Below are 15499 nucleotides of genomic sequence, written 5' to 3' on the forward strand. Positions count from 1 at the left end.
TTTTGTTTCCGTTTCAACACCTTTGATGATCCCCACAGGGTACCAACGTTTCACACGTCTGTGCAGTCTTATTGCAGTAAATTGGGATGGCATGCATCTCATCTTTTCGAGAACTATCCTGTTTTCTGTGGAACAGAGGGGACTTACAGTTGGAAAGTCAGAAATGTCGAATACGTCTTTTAACCCGACTTCATAGATGTAATAAGAGAGGATGCTGTAGCACAAGGAATCAGTTGTGCTTCTGATCCACAGGTAGATACGATGTAGTTGTGGTAGAGATCGTAGAATATTATCTTGGATACATTTAGAATGGAATTCAGATACAATCGCTCCTTGAGGATATGGACTGCACCTAACTTGAAATTTCCTCAAGGCGTGAAAAGAGCTTTTGCTCATGATAATTCCGGCCCTCCTTTGTCCTTAAACCAACTTCACATCCACGTGCCTGCGTAAATTCTCCATGAAGAATTCACCGAAGGTTCATTTCATCAATTTGTAGCGATCCTTTTTCAAAGTGAACCCTGAACCTACACTACACTGGGTTATAATTCAATCTATTCTTTCAGCCAAGATTCGTGGTTGAATTGGAGCATCCAGTGGACTTTGGCCAATCTTCAACCCAAAGAGAGGTAAAATTTCAGATACTGATAATGGATCACTTACTTCGAATTGGACTGAAGACCGGTGATAAGTTTTTTCTGTGCTATAGTCCAATCTTTCAGGACGTGTTCGGCATATGGCGAGAACATGTCTTCTGTCACTCTCAGTCTCACAGATGCTAGGGATATACTTCGTGTAAGTCATGGCGTTCACGAGGATAGTCCCCTCTGCACTATCCAGGATACAGGTAGCTAACATAATAGACTTAACAAATATATATATTAAAGCTGCATCACTTAATCACATCACTAGGAACCACCACTAGTGAGTGAGTGAGTTACTATTTAACGTCACATCAGCAATATCCCAGCCATATCGTGAAGAAAACAATCCATACAATAAACAGTGGAAACAAAAAAGACTAGAGAATCACAGATATAAATATACAACTAGCGAGCAAAGTTAAAATATTCCAATCAAAGAAGACAATACTATATAAAATACGGGCTATAGATCGCCAACAACTGAAGGTAGATCACAATACTAGGAACCCACACTAAGTACAGTTGTACTGACAATAACATGCGTGGACATACACTATCAAGATAGAACTTCTCTATGTACTGTAACAGTTTTTCAGTATAACAATATAATACCGACTGCTCTTCAGAGCAATATACATAATCGAATGTCTGCACATACAGCAACTCACATTACTATCACACTGGCTCTGTAACCTAGCGACAGCAACACGTTGAATTACAACAGATCTTAGTCCCACTGTCACAAATCTGAAACATACAACAAAATGTTAAAATACTGAAAACGACATGCTTTACATAGAAACATGACGTAGTGGCCGCGCTTGCACTGGAGCGAGAATACACAATTCAAGTCTTAATCCCCTGAAATACCCCTGTTTAGCGCCACCTGCTGACGCAGACTACTCTACTCACATTAAAGCTCCACACCACTAGGAGAAAGTAATTACCTTCTTATTCATCCTTCAAACGAGCTTGTCATCCGTCGACTATCAGTCGACACTACAATGTGAGTGAACATTACATTTAGACCACAGGGCATCGATCTTTCGTTGTCCACTCGGTAACTGGCTGTCATGGATAGTGGAGTGCAGTAACATAGATCCCTGTAGATCCTAGATAGCCTAGATAGCGTTCAGGTAGAGTCGGTCTTATCGACAGGTGGTGTAATGTCCCCCTCAAGTACAAGGATTCTGCGATCACCCATCCCTAGTACACTGCAATAAATATAGTTGCGACCAGGGTATGAATAAACGCCTTTAAACATAAATAATTTAAGTTTTTAATTATCTTAATATTACGGCATCTCTTGCCAATTTCTAGGATCCATTTGTGCATAGGAAAGATACAACATTGCTAAAACACTTACCTCACATTCACTACGTTCACTAATATTTTGCTGCAGTTGACCTAATGCTTTGGAAACGTATGTCAGTCTGCACGGTAGATTGACAGTCCGGCTTGGTCACTGGGTCATCTTGATCTGTAGCCAGTCTGGTTTGTCTGTCCTTTAGTCGACTATTCATCGGCCGGGATCATACAGCTGAATTACTACTGCAATCGTCGGTAAACAACAAATGAATATCACAAGTTATGATATTTGTTAAATAGCTTTCCTGCTAGATGTGCAATATAACTCACAAAACCAATAAACAGTGTTGTGTACATTGATTTTATATTGTGAAAACACTATCAACAAAGACGATAACGCGTGCAAGAGATACATTTTATGCAAAAAAATGTGAATAACTGGAGGTATTGCTAATAGAAATTACATATTGAAAGTGCGTGTGTGCTTCTGCGTATGCGTGTTTGAGTGTGTTTGTGTGTATGTGTGATGATGTTTTTCGTTTGAGTGCATATGTGCGTGCGAGCGAGTGTGCTTGTACGTGTGCGTGCGAGTGTGTGTGCGTATGTGCGTGTCGTTTCTGGGCCATCAGGTACACGTATCTCCGTACATCGGATCTGAAAGGAACACACAGTTGCCAGCTACTACGTCAATGAGTGACAAACATAGCTTATAACCAATGCGCACTAAATTCATGGTTCAAGGGTTGGAGGGACAACACAGATGATTGAAATGGGTTCTATCCTTCCACACTTTACGGCAAGTACTATGTACCAGGTCAATACTGGTGGTTTTACTGGTTCCGACTCTACCTCACCTATCGTTTTTCCACAACATTAAGCGCCGCCATATAGCTGGAATATTGCCGAGTGAGGCGTAAAACTAAACTCACTCACTCTACAACATTAAGACAAGCATATATTTAAAGGACTGCGTGCTTATCTTGGAACAAACTGGCTACTTGCGAATGGCAATTGGATTATTCAAACGTGAACATGATACGTGTGATAATAATAGAAGTGTTTAAGTGAAGTTCTGTCATCGAGATTACATGGTACTATCATGGAATAATAATCCATACGAAAATTCATTATTAATTATAACCACTACAAGCGATATATTAGGATTCAGATATTAGGAAAATATAAAATATAGAATATTAGTTTCATCATGTATTTGTAATAGCTTAGAGAAAGACTCCAGTCAAAAGTAGTAAAACTCATCTCACAGACATACTATTGAAAAAGGTATAAGTTACAATATCACAGATGTTGAAGATAAATACTAGCCTAAGGTTTCAAGGACTCAAACCTTTCAGTAAGACAAAGTAATGTCTAGACGATTTAATGAACTGCTTTCATAAAGTAAACATGTCATCACCTCCATTAAAATATATTGCGCAAACACTTTAAATTAGGGTCATTAAGCCATCTATTGTAACACCATAGTCAGCACAATTAGTGCCAGTTAAATAAGGAAGCTTCCAGGACATGTGTCAGCACAATTAGTGCCAGTTGAAATAGGATTACTAGGATTAAGTAATAATAAATATACACTTGTATAGTACTCTCCCTGTCTGGTCATTTCATCTGTAGGACACACCCCATACCGCATATTCTGTATTTCATTGGTTAGTATAGGGAACACCCATTTTGTATCATTCAACGAATCTTTTTATCGTTTCAATTTTAGATAAATAGTGACCAACTCCATTTGCTTGTCAGTAGGGTTTAGACTCCCAACACAAGTCATCTCTAACCCTCAGCCCAGAGGGTTGTACCGACTCTCTGTGGCCACCCCATGTTATTTTGTTCTTGTTAATAAAACTGTAATTAGCTTCTTGTGACTTCGGACTCTTTGCTGAGCTAATTCCCCAAAGCAGACCAGCACGTCAGCTAGATAAGGGGGTTTCACCGGAACCATCACTTGGGCCAAAAGACCCTTATCATATTAGTTGGCGGAGAATCAACGATTTTCGGAACCTCGGAGCCCAGGAACTAACTACAACCAGTTACAAGAACACATGGAATAACAAGCGACTGCATCTACCTCTGATCTCAGCACTGGATTAAGGACCACCAACTCTTAAAGTCACCAACCAAGGAAGAAAAAATCTTCAAAAATTGTAAGTACTCCTTTACATTGTTGATTTCTTGTCTTTCTTAATTATAGTACGGTACATACTATAAGGTGTCATGGCCAATATGGAGTCTGGTATGGAAAGTAACTTTGCAAGTGAAATTCCAACTGTGTCCTTAGTTACGCCCCTTGCCAAAAGTGTAATTCAGGTAACATTTGGCACTGAAACAACAACTTGTTTAATAGATACAGGGGCATCCATTTGCTGCATTTCGTTTGCTTTTCTAAACAAAGCTTTCAACAAACCAGTTTTTGGAAACTCACCTTTTCCACACATTCAAGGTGTTGGCGACGAATTGCACAAAGTGTTGGGTTCAGTTGTGTTGGATTTTGTCATTGAAGATCAGGAATTTTCACAACAATTCTATGTCCTGCCCTCATTACCACAGTCAGTCCTACTAGGTGAAAACTTCCTCAATGACAACGATGCAGTCTTAGATTATAGCTGCCATTCCCTCATAATAGGGAACAGCACCTCAGATAGGCAATACATCAATTTCATTGCCACTTCAGTTCAAGAAATTTGTGGATTAGCAAAAACAATAGATCAAATTTATATGCCCCCTCAGAGTGAAATTCATTTTAAGGTAAAACTGCCTGAGGTAAAAGATGATTCCCTCATCCTCATTGAACCAATCGCCTCCCTCACTGCTCATTCTGAAGTAGCAAGTGGTAGGACCCTCTCAAAAGCGCACAGGAAAACTGCTACGTTTAGGCTTATGACAAGAAGAAAAGGTTTTAGACAAGGGTACAGTTGTAGGCAAATTTTGTTACATTGACAACCACTCTATCTTTGAAACTGACTGCAACCAACCTTTCATAAATACAGTTAACAATAACATTAAGAAAACAGACAATGACACTAGGGATTATGTCAAAATTGCTCAAGATTTAGGATTCGACTTGACCAAGACTCAACTGACGCCTGACCAACAACAAAGACTACTCAGCTTTTTAGGACAAAATAGAGACATGTTTTCAACAAGCCTTGCAGATTTAGGAAAAACTGTCATGCACGAGCATGTCATTGACACGGGCAACCATCCCCCTGTTAAGTGTAGGCCTTATCGTCAGTCTCCCCATCTCCAAAAAGTCACTGAAGAACTTGTAGAAGATTTTCGCAAATATGATTTAATTGAGGAGTCCACTTCAATGTATTCAGCCCCCATCATGTTAGTTAAGAAACGTGACGGCTCATATAGATTTGTTTGTGACTACAGAAAATTAAATTCTGTCACATTACCAATGTCATGGCCACTCCCTGTTTTTGACGATGTTGTTGATCACATCGGCAATGGCCAAGCTACAATTTTCTCCACTTTAGATCTTGCCAATGGCTTCTTCCAAGTGCCATTACACGAAGACTCGAAGAATAAAACTGCTTTTGTCACCCATCAAGGCCTTTATCAATTCAAACGTTTGCCCCAGGGTTTGTCTAATTCTCCACTTTGTTTTCAGCAACTCATGAGCAAAGTGCTAAGAAAATTGCTTTTCAAAGTTGCGTTGATTTACATTGATGATTTGATAATCTACAGCAAAAACTTTGAAGAACATCTCCAACATTTGGAGCAAGTCTTCTACTATCTCAAACAGGCAAAATTAACACTGAAGCCATCAAAATGCAATTTTGCAACAGACAAGGTTTCATTTCTTGGTCATGTTTTATCCTGCGGAGGTGTTCAAGTTGATGACAAAAAGGTCGAAGCAATTAAAACCTTCCCAATACCCAAATCACAAAAACAGGTTCGTTCATTTTTAGACCTCACACATTTTTACAGAAAATATGTGAAAGATTATGCTAAAATAGCACTGCCATTGAATGCATTGTTAAAAAAGCATTCAGAGGCAGAAACTGGTAAAAAACCAAAGTTCCAGTGGTCACTTGAGTGTGACCAGGCTTTCAACACACTCAAACATGCTATGTGTAACACACCCGTTCTGGCTTATCCAGACTTTGACAAAGAATTTTTTCTCGCAACTGATGCCAGCGATATGAGCATAGGGTTTGTCTTAAGTCAAAAAGACGAGAAGAATAATGAACACCCTATAGCTTTTGGAGGCAGAGCTCTTCACGGCAGCGAGAAGAACTGGAGCATCACAGAGAAAGAAGGTTTAGCTTTAGTTGAAGCCATTAGATCATTTCGTCCATACCTTGCAAATTCCCAATTCACTGTCTACACAGACCACATCTCATTAAAATGGCTCAAATCCATCAAGGATGCCACAGGTAGGTTAGGGCGATGGTCATTAGAACTGTCTACCTATACTTTTGATATCATTCATCGCAGCGGTAAAGCCAATGGGAATGCCGATGCGCTCTCACGCAGGGAATATGAGGAAAATATTAACTGTCAGAATCAAACAGAAGAAGATGCTGAGAAAACCGTCTTTACAGTAAGTTCACTTGGGAAAAGAAGCCACACCAACATTTCAACAAGCCCACAACTATCCTCACACGTCACCCAATCAACTCAGACTGAGGATGATTGCATACCAAGTGTTAATCACTTAGTTAGTGAAACACAGACAACTCATTTGTCTGTCACCTTTGAATATGAAGCGGACTACCAAACAGTACCAGCAAACATTGTTGCAGCATTACACGCTACAAGTGACGATGTCACACAAGCCACAATGGTTCAGGTAAATATAAATGCACATCCCAACTTGCATCATCTACAAAGGATTTGTCCAGATTTCACACAGATTTTCGACTACAAAGAAGATGATGTCCTTCCAGAAAATGAAAAGGATCGCCAAAAGATTCTTATTGAAGCCACTACCTTTGAAATCGATGAAGGAATTTTATACAGATTTGTCCCACAGAGACAGAAGGGCCATGCGGACAAATTCATTAAACAGCTGGCAGTTCCAAGAACTCTCAGGAATCAGGTCCTGAGATCCTACCACGATTCTGAGTTTGGCGGTTGCCACCATGGAAAAGAAAGGATGCACAACACCATGAGACCAAAATACTACTGGCCCAAGATGTACACCGATATTGCGACATATGTTCAGACATGTGAGGTATGTCAACAGACCAAGAGGCACTACCACAGCAAAAAAGGCACCTCTACGTCCACTACCTGTTGAAGAAGTCTTCACCCGATGGCATGTTGACATCCTTGGTCCTTTACCAACAACATCAGATAAGTACAAGCACATTTTGGTCATCACTGATGCAGCATCTAGATGGTGTGAAGCCTTCCCCCCTGAGAACCCAAGAAGCCACAGAGGTAGCAGATGTTCTCGTGAGAGAAATATTTTGTCGGTATGGCGCTCCAAGGACCTTAATTTCAGACAGAGGTCAGAACTTCATGTCCAAATTAATCAAGGCTATTTGTGAACTTTTGGCAATCAAATTCACTCATACCAGCCCATACCATCCCCAAACAAATAGCTGTGTAGAAAGGCTCAATTCCTACATCAATCAATCACTAAGAGCCTATTGTAACAAAACTCAAAATGATTGGCCCCGGTTTCTTCCAGGCATCATGATGGCCTATCGGATGGCTCCAAATTCATCAACCCAAAAGTCCCCTTTTGTTATGCTTTTTGGCCGAGAAATGAGAGCTCCACAAGACGTTTCGTTAATTCCAAAGGAAAATTTAGGCCACAACCACAAAAGCTATCTTTCAAATTTGCTTGAGGAGTTAGAAATTACAAGGACTATTGCAGCTGAAAACACCACTCGAGCAAAGGAAGTGTATTCTGAACAATACAATCGTAAGGCTAGAGAGCCAGATTTCTCCCTAGGCCAAAGAGTTTGGCTATATTGTCAAAAAGTAGAAAAAGGCCTCTGCAACAAGTTAACAAAAAAATGGTATGGCAGTTACTACATTGTTCATTTAGGTCCAAATTTCACCTACAAACTACGCCGAAGTTCTGACGACAAATTACACAAACCACTGGTCCATGCCAACCGTCTGAAGCCATATTTCGATCCAGCTGCTCGCCCACAGTATCCGCCAGAACCATACCTCAACAACAGCAACAATATGGATTCAGACGTGGTAGATGACAACGAGGAACAAGTCAACGACCCACAGCTTGACAGCAACAACGCCCAGTCAACAAGTTCAACCAAAGATCAATCACCTGTACAACAGAGAGGTAAGAAAACCAATCCAAAAACGAAGGCACACAAACCAAATACTACGAAGAAGAAAGCCACTCCGGAAAACTCTGCTGGCCTCAGTGCAGCAGTTACTAAGCAGAAGCAGAACACCCCAGGTCCAAGTAATCCAACCAATCGCAAGGAGAAAGGAAATACAAACAAGGGAAAACGAGGAATAAACAACAAGCATCATCAGCCAAAATCAAGGCCACAATCAGAAGCAAGTCAAGTTCAACAACCAACCCAACAACCAACGTCAACAAATGATGCCAAGGTTTTCAATCCTGATGACATTCACTCAATTCTTGCTTCCAAGAGAGCAAATAACAAAATCTACTACAGAGTGAAATGGACGGATCCAGAAAGAGGAAACACATGGGAATATGGCAGCAGCATTTCAGACTCAATTCGGAGAGAATTTCACGTCAAGAGAAACATGTCAGGAAAACGACGAAAACGGCCACTGAAGAATCACAAATTTTTCAACCAAAGAGAATCAACACAAAACGATAAATCGGTCAATGTACTGTCAAAAAAGTTTCAGACAGCAATCAATCATTACAGACCCAGTATTGGACGTTGAACCATACCCAATGGAACCTATACACCTACGAGAAATCAATCCAAATATAAAGAGAGTTGTGGGCATTGAAATAGTTCAAGGAGACTGCTATGTCAAAGTCTCATATAACTATGACAAAAGTGATCATAGATATCATACAGCGTATTTTGAAGCTGTTCCTCTCCTCTCATACAGGATTACCTCAATGAGAGTTGGGTGGATCTCTGTAAATGGTTTGATACTGACACCCCAGAGGATTATGATACTCCTGGTGAATTACCCATCTATAAATCCAAACACTCTTTTGTACAAGAAGAAGGCACCGGCATTGTTGGCTCCTTTGAATACCGTGCAGTGCACACTGATTACAGATGCCATATACCTTACCAATATTCATTCCCGACCCACACCTGTGGTCGCCAGATAGTCATATTCCTGCAAAAGGTACAGCACCTCGTTAACAAATGGATCTGTTAGCTCTGGGTAACGTATATTTGTCCTGTCATTTCACTTAGTGTTACCTGATATCACTAGTTGTGAGCAAATGACATCAGCCTGATCATCTGAGTTATTTGCATCACAACAGATTTTGAGCATTGATCTGATCAACCAATCTCAAATGCAAAGTGAACTCATATAAACTTAGCCAACACGAAACGAAAGCGAAATACTCTGCACCGAAGCAGAACGAACTTAGCCAACACGAAACGAAATCGAAATACTCTGCACCGAAGCAGAATGAACTTAGCCAACACGAAACGAAAGCAAAATACTCTGCACCGAAGCAGAACGAACTTAGCCAACACAAAACGAAAGCGAAATACTCTGCACCGAAGCTGAACAAACTTCGCCAACACGAAACGAAAACGAAATACTCTGCACCGAAGCAGAACGAACTTAGCCAACACGAAACGAAAGCGAAATACTCTGCACCGAAGCAGAACAAACTTAGCCAACACGAAACGAAAGCGAAATACATCCCACCGAAGCGGAACAAACTTAGTCAACACGAAACGAAAGCGAAATACACCATCCTGAAATGGAACAAACCTTACCCAACGCAAAACGAAAACGAAATACACCGTCCCAATGTGGAACAAACTTAACCAACGCGCAATGAAAGCGAAACAAACCTACCAACGCGGAACGAACATAACCAATGTGAAACAAACGAAAATAAGCCATACATAAAAAAATAAAATAACGCGCAAAATGCTGTACTCGAGCGAATTAAACTGAACCTCAGCCAAACGTACTGGGCTGGCTGAAGCGAAATGAACCAAAATTTGAGTGATGTAAACTCAATATAAACCAAGGCTAAAATAACATAAAATTATACAAAAATCCCTAAACAATTCAGATATTTAAAAAGTTGAAACTAACAAAATCAGCCAAATTAACAAGGTACCTAACAAATGGTTCAAAACAAAATATGTATATGTATGAGCTCAATGAACCTATGCACTTGTTATATGTACTAGCACATCTATATATAATTGCTCATACACAATATTATATATCAATATATAACATACCCACGCACATTGTGTAGTCCAACGCAAATAGTATCATTTCATTCCAGGTCACGACTGTCATTTTGTTTTCTTCTATGCATTAACAACTCAAATTTATTAGCAGGTAAATGTATCTCCATATATTTACTTCATGTACATTTTATTTGTATGTACTCCGTACACTTGAAACCATCAGAATAAGTTTTCATATATTTTTGACCGCAAGCTAACTCTCATTTGTTCTGTCATCGAGATTACATGGTACTATCATGGAATAATAATCCATACGAAAATTCATTATTAATTATAACCACTACAAGCGATATATTAGGATTCAGATATTAGGAAAATATAAAATATAGAATATTAGTTTCATCATGTATTTGTAATAGCTTAGAGAAAGACTCCAGTCAAAAGTAGTAAAACTCATCTCACAGACATACTATTGAAAAAGGTATAAGTTACAATATCACAGATGTTGAAGATAAATACTAGCCTAAGGTTTCAAGGACTCAAACCTTTCAGTAAGACAAAGTAATGTCTAGACGATTTAATGAACTGCTTTCATAAAGTAAACATGTCATCACCTCCATTAAAATATATTGCGCAAACACTTTAAATTAGGGTCATTAAGCCATCTATTGTAACACCATAGTCAACACAATTAGTGCCAGTTGAAATAGGATTACTAGGATTAAGTACTCTCCCTGTCTGGTCATTTCATTTGTTGGACACACCCCATACCGCATATTCTGTATTTCATTGGTTAGTATAGGGAACACCCATTTTGTATCATTCAACGAATCTTTTTATCGTTTCAATTTTAGATAAATAGTGACCAACTCCATTTGCTTGTCAGTAGGGTTTAGACTCCCAATACAGGTCATCTCTAACCCTCAGCCCAGAGGGTTGTACCGACTCTCTGTGGCCACCCCATGTTATTTTTGTTCTTGTTAATAAAACTGTAATTAGCTTCTTGTGACTTCGGACTCTTTGCTGAGCTAATTCCCCAAAGCAGACCAGCACGTCAGCTAGATAAGGGGTTTCACCGGAACCATCACTTGGACCCCAGACCCTTATCATAATAGTACTATGCTTTGCTGGTTTTCCAAAACGTAAGCCACAAAGTCGCTAGAAGTGTGCTTGTACGTCAAATGGGAACACTAATATATTTGCTTAGATCACACGAGGTATGAATGGTGAAAGCTGATTGTTAAGAAATCAAGAATTAAGACACAACACATTCTCTATCAGAACGATGCAAATGATCAAATACAGTGAGGAGAAGTATTATTTCCCGAGATTTTACATGTACATTTGGACGTTAAAACAGGTTGGACAATTAAGGGGTGAACGTTTATAGATTGGGTGGTGGATATCCTTTCTCATACAGTCTGATCTGTTAGGCTCCACAGGATAACTTCTGGATGTTTGCAAATAATGTGAACAAATCCTAAATATATGCAATCTCATTTGTATGATAACTGAGTTATCGCCAGTGTGTGTTTATACATCACCATCAAATACTTGGAGTTATACTAGCATTCACGTTAGGCACGTGCACAAGTGCTGACAAAGTTACTGTTTCATTTACCGGAGCTGTGCCTTCTCCATCCTTTGTCCCACACCTGGCTGTTCCTCTATTTGCACTCCTCCCTCGTAACAAAAAGTGGACGTGTAAATACTTTAATGATGATTTGTTAAACAGCTTTTCTTATTTTTAGGACATAAATTCTGCAAAAAAACTCACAGAGTTGGTCTGATGTTTTGATTATGATCACCGTTTTATTGAGCATTATATGTTTATTAGTTTTCGAGTTAGATTGCAGTTCATCGGTCCGATTTTGATGCAAAAGAACAATAGTAAACAATTACTTGATGATCATGCATTATCGTGTTTGTTATCGATGCATAAACCAATATGGTATGCTCCCGGAATATACAAATAAAGGGTCTTTATCCTCGCCAAAGACGTTCAGTACCAATGTACGTTATACATGAATCCATATCACACCCAGGTCAAAATCCTAGTGAAAGTTCTATTCACTTAAAATACTTACCTACAGATGAGTATCCAACATTGTCTACTTCATTTATTGGGCTCCATCACTAGAAGGAAGTAACACTTTGAGCTCATATTCATTCACAGTTGGGTGTTGTGCGAATGTGTCTAAAAACCTTCAGTTTGAATACGTTGAATAAGTTATGTACGTGTATTAAACTAAGCAAAGAGACTGATACATTTTAAACATCACCTTTCTCCCGGAGACGATTTTGTGAAATAATGGAAAGGCATATATTCATGTTTGTTCTTGGTTAATTCAGTTTAACAAAACAGGTGTATTTTCCGCCAAACATAGTGCATTTCAAAACTTCACACTATCCCTCCATAATATTTAATTGTCAGTCTCTCAACAGCACGATGAAATTATCAATTAACAATGATTCATTTATATGATAAATACATTTGTCGCATATGTGCCAGTGTGATGATGAATTGTACCTTTCCATACATACATATCTATATTCTTGTCTGAGAAAACAGGCATATAGTAGCCCTTCAACCAGTAGGATGAGAAGAGCAGTTCCGATCACAGATTCAGCTATAAACAAAAAACCATGCGTGTGAGCACTCAGAACACAAGAGAACTGGAACATAACATTAAGTAACCAATACAATGGTACAGAAATTAACATTGCGAGGGTAGCCACTAAAGATGCATTTGTCTTACTGTGTTTTCTCACATACATGTACACGTGGAAATCAGTGGCCTGAAAAGTTGTTGTCACAAATTGTGTTGAATGTGTATGAACATGCATGTTCTGAAGCATAAACATATCAGGTACCTGAGATGGGTCCTTGCTTCCAGGAAGACAAATGCTGTGGTTGATGCCTCGTACTTTGCATTCCGAGCATGCAGCCGGAAGGTGTATGTCTCTCCAGGTGCCAAACTGTTCACTTCCAACACAAACATGTTACCAGTATCTCCGAAGTAACCAAATACATTCCATGTGGAAGAGCCAAATTTTCGGTATTCCATTACAAACTCCTGGGGGTAGCCGCCATCGAACCCAGGCGTCCATGTCAACCACACAGACGATGTGTCTCGTTGTCAATGACTTTGAATCGTGTTGGTTCATCAGGTGATCCTAACTCAGTTAAACAAAGACTGTCATCACAGATAAACAGTTGATTTGCATAAGGGCAGTGCGACTCAAACTGCACACTTCATTTAAGACATGTTATTTCGAGATCAACAGTGTAAGCGTTAGTTGATTTCACACTGAGCATAAATGAGATATGACATGGAGCATATGTGTGGAAAATGAGAATCATGGCGGAAAGAATAATGAACGAATGTGTGAAAGTCAATAGATAAAAGCAATAGGGCATTTGTTCATATGATTTCTCTAAAAATCTGAAATCAATAGATAGCTGTTTTCAGGTTTGCTTCTATCTGCAAATGGAACAGAATCGAATATGGAGAACGTCATTGCATAGACATGATCGAAATTTGTACCTCGACCATTTGTGTCGCTGTTCCTAAACTCACTATTTACTCACCTTCCTAAAGGGTTAGTTTTTTCACACTCTTAGTTTGGGAATATTCAACTTAAAGGAAGTATTCGAGAGACACTTGACTAGCTTAGCACATACTAATGTAACAATGCCAGTCTTTCATTAGACAAGCCGGGGAATGGGAAATCAGAGAATAAACACGGGATTCTTTTGTAATATAATCAAAACGAAAACACACAAAAAAATAGTTACAAAAACAATCTAGTCTATTGCATTCAATTTACATATAGATTCTCGGCATGCACCTTCAAATCCACTACGATTTTGTCAGGCATATGAGTCATACTACATCTTGCTTTTTTATATCAACGGGGTTGAAGGTGATGTCGGGTGCATCTAGGGAATACAACAGTTAAACATAATCATGGCACGAATTGTCATATAATTCAAGCTGTGGTTAGATGTAGAAAATAGTTACGGTCCAAAGGATTTCCTTACTTGTTAGCATTATCTGCTAATAACCAGCAGCTGTCAAGATTTATGTCACATCTATGCTGCTCTAGCTAATGTGACATACACGACCGACACTTTATGTACACAACGGCCTTGAGAGAACATCCGTACTGTAGACCACTATGTGGTGTTACCTAAAGAACTCGAAGTAAACAGCGGCCCTGAGAGTAGAATAGAAGCGAGCAAACGCTTTACACATCCATACCAAATCTCTGCTAAAGGCAAAGTCGACTGTACAGTCATGGACATTTGTTTTACACCTGCAGAATGAAGTTTGTAAACAAATCGAGTCTAGACCAGAGAGTCCAAAGATTGTCGCCATGCGATATGAAATAGTCAAGATACTAGGTGTACGCGAAAAGGTGAGAGTATCCTGCCCCACCGGTAGCACCATCATAAACATATCCAAAGTCTAGTCAATTGTTCACCTGAAAAAAGTAGAAATGAAAAGTTGTCGTTTATTAAATATCTCGTTAATCTTAATATTATGAAGTATTGTATTTAGTCCATGCAATACGGATTCATTTATCTGAGGAGTACACATACCAAGCACTATACAATAATTAATATCAGACATAAATACAAATATATTTCAAAAGCAATTAATACAAAAACTATTCGTTACACGCTACAAGCTATAGAAGTTCAACAAGTTTCAGAAAACATTATTTCTATAGTGCCTTTAAAATGCAATTATGTTTGTTTTGCTAGTTAAAAAAAAATATAAAATAAATAAACCAAAAAAACCCAAATAAAAACACAAACAAACATTCATTAGAGGTAATCAAAATATTTCAGGCAAAGTTGAAAACAGAAATGAGCAAAAGCTGTTATATTTTCTATACGTCAGGTCTGCACAATCATTCACACGATTCATTCTTTGAAAGCACATTCTCACCAAACATACTCCCTAGGCCTTATGTTTATGTTATCAATTTCAATAGTTGCGGAATTCTGTTAAACAATACACACGTATATACATGGAGATACCATATTGGAGCAGGACCGGACAATATGTTATTCAACTTACACTTGACATCCCCGAGTGACAGAGTCTTGGTGACCACCACTGCTGTCCTGGTGTTTCTCACGCTATATCTGACATCTGGCTTGCTCCTGACAGGACGGAATGTCCGAGTCTGTGA

General features: G+C 39.0%; 1 long non-coding RNA gene across 4 annotated transcripts; it reads right to left on the reverse strand.

Annotated features, from left to right (window-relative positions):
- Window positions 1-1264: 1264 nt before the first annotated feature.
- On the reverse strand, window positions 1265-13847 carry LOC124264393. 4 transcript variants are annotated; one of them, XR_006895122.1, is made up of 5 exons: window positions 13169-13847; window positions 11916-12970; window positions 2011-2606; window positions 1592-1858; window positions 1265-1391 (listed from the first exon to the last, which is right to left on the reverse strand). It is a non-coding gene; the product is annotated as an uncharacterized LOC124264393 (long non-coding RNA). The 4 variants fall into 4 exon arrangements; XR_006895125.1 differs by having other exon boundaries at window positions 11916-11977; window positions 12382-13847; XR_006895124.1 differs by having other exon boundaries at window positions 2011-2195; window positions 11916-13847.
- Between the last annotated feature and the right edge of the window lie 1652 nt (window positions 13848-15499).

This window comes from Haliotis rubra, unplaced genomic scaffold, assembly GCF_003918875.1.
Source record: "Haliotis rubra isolate DU_JTF1 unplaced genomic scaffold, ASM391887v1 Scf921, whole genome shotgun sequence".
Classification (NCBI taxonomy): Eukaryota; Metazoa; Mollusca; class Gastropoda; order Lepetellida; family Haliotidae; genus Haliotis; species Haliotis rubra.